Source organism: Pinus tabuliformis, chromosome 4_1, assembly GCF_031772625.1.
Source record: "Pinus tabuliformis cultivar Carrire ecotype Pingquan chromosome 4_1, CPIR1, whole genome shotgun sequence".
NCBI classification, from domain to species: Eukaryota; Viridiplantae; Streptophyta; class Pinopsida; order Pinales; family Pinaceae; genus Pinus; species Pinus tabuliformis.
In genome coordinates this window covers 259,723,986-259,726,560 of record NC_142303.1, presented here as the reverse complement: position 1 = coordinate 259,726,560, position 2,575 = coordinate 259,723,986, and positions in this window count along the sequence as shown.

The following is a 2,575-nucleotide window of genomic DNA, read 5'->3' as shown; positions in this document are numbered from 1 at the left end:
AAGGATTCGTGATTTGAGGGGTGGGTTGGCCCTGTTGAACATAGGGTTGTCCACCCTGCCCAGGGAATTGACCAGACTGGGCGGTAGGTTGGCCCTGTTGTACATAGGGTTGTCCACCCTGCCCAAGAGGATACCCTTGCTGGACTACTGGTTGATTTGGAGGATTGTAAACTGAGCCAGTTTGTCCAGAGGGGTACCCTTGCTGGAAACCGAGTTGGCCTTGTTGAAAAGAAGGTTGCTCCGGTTGTCCAGTGGGTTGATTTTGATATGGATATGGCGGACCTCCAATGCCCATGGGTTGTTCCTGGTAAGGTTGACCTTGTGGGCCCCCAGATTGTCCTGGGTCAGGCGGGCCATAAAGTGGTTGCCCCTGGGGGGTTTGCACGTAGAATGGTTGGCCTTGATTGGGTGGTCCTATGGGCTGCCTGGGAGGATCCCGGTTCCCTTTGAACATATGAGTAGCGTAATCGTACGTGATATTCAAGGGTTCCTCGTTTTCTTCGAAAGGGCGATGAGGGAGGCCTGAGACGCTCTCAAGGAACTCACCGTTTTCATCATAGAAAAAGAAGGGACCTTCGTAATCCGGGTCCGTTATGGGTTCCCCATAAGCATCATACGGCCCTGATCCTGGAATTCCACCAACAAAGGAACCAGCTTGAGGGATTTCAGACGAGGAAACCGGTACAGCACTGACGACCGGAGTCGAACGTGCTACACAAACAGTAGGTTGGGTGGGAACTGAGGTGACGGGCGTGTTAAGCCCTGACGTAAGGGGTGTACTAAGGGGTTGCGAAACAAAAGGCCCAGTGGAAGCAACAAGACTAGGATCCCATATAGTGGTGGAAGTCGTTCTAGCGGCATACCTATCCCTCAGTGATTGGTATCGTGGAGGGAGGGGAGAGGAAGCCGGGATCGGGGTCTCGATGTCTGTGACCACGGGTGTCTCACCGGTGCTGGAAGCTGCCTCATCCATGTGGGAAGAAGACATTGGAGACGACATACCGAGAGGGGTACGAGGGGTACGGGGGGTATAATCGGGCTCCCAGATGGGATTCCAATCCTCTATGTAATCTTCGTCGCCTGGGGCACGTACGTTGATAGGCCGGATACTCGGAACAATGGGAAGAGTACCGCTTACAACTGGTACCTCTGGAGCAACAGAGGACGGAAAACCTTGATCACTTGGACCGGGAGTTGATGGATCAGCCAGGATGACCAGACCCCTTAGAAAACCTAAGGGAAACTAACGATAAAACCCTACTCAAAACTATCGCACACAAGATCTAAAATAGGTGATGTTATCGTGGCCAAATTAATTTTAAGACACAAGAACCAAACTTGACCTTTTCATGTTTCAGGAGTCGAGAAAAGGACGAAAAGATGACTCCAGCCTCCTTCGAATGTTTAATGAGCACGAAGTGACAAGACGCTCACAGGCACCTTTTCGTTTAGGGAGTCCGAAAAGGATCAAAAGTGACTGCTCTGGAATTCTAGGTAGAGGGTGTGCCAAACTTTTCGCAAAACCACAGAATACTTTTTAGGGTACGGGTGGTCAATCTTCGTGAATGCTGTGTTCATTGCATTGCGAATCGTAGGGCGGCCTACTCGGCTTCCTATGGATAAAGGATAAAAGCCTAGTGGGGTCTCCCTATATACGCGACGGTACGTGGGAGCGCAGTCCGTGTTAGACCACTATCGAGTCACAGAAGGAGGAATCACCCAACCTAATGTGAAACAACAGTGACTATGTTTAAAGACGCCGGAACACGTCTCTAACCTAGACCTCTAGATATTTGCGTTTAGTTCCAATGCGTTTTTAGATTCATTTGGTTCATTTTATAGTTGATCTTGAGATTAAGTTTCGATTTCAAGCTCTATCGTATGTTCGCTCACAATTACCTAGATGCAATCTATATGCCAAAGAATTCCGTTTTGTTCGATGAATTCTAGCTATGAGAGGGCAAGAAATTTTCTACCAAACAAAACAAGTACAAGCAAACAAGCAACTTAATGCAACTAAAGCGAGGAAAGGAAACTTTTCTTTTGAAGATGCAAATCAATGAAATGTTCTTTTCCTTTTCAATTTTCAAAAGCAAAGCTACGAGTTTGATTTTCTTTCAGTGACACAAAGCATTTGAAATAATTTGGAGGAACCAGAACACCAAGTAAACTACTTAATGAAAGCACACAAAGTTCCCAAAACATTCAACCAAAGCTTCCAAATCAAAGGAAAACAAAGGTCTGCACGAGCTATGTGATCTAAGCTCTGCAAGACAAGCAAGGATCGCAAGCAAGGAGGAAGCGAAAAGAAACCACTCGGAAACACAATCCAAAACACTCCAACAATCACTGAACAAGTGCATGAACAGATCTGAACTTGGCTGGTCGAACAAGCAAACAAGCTCCCTACGGTAGGCTTGACACACACGCGGCCTCTAGATGTCCTAGAGTTAGAGCGCGAAATCAATAGAAAAAGGCAAACACCCGAAGGACGAGAGTCACAACCAGTCAACTAGAGACACAACACAATCCAGCAATTGCAAAAGTGATGGTAGGAACGCGAACCAAGCAGCGA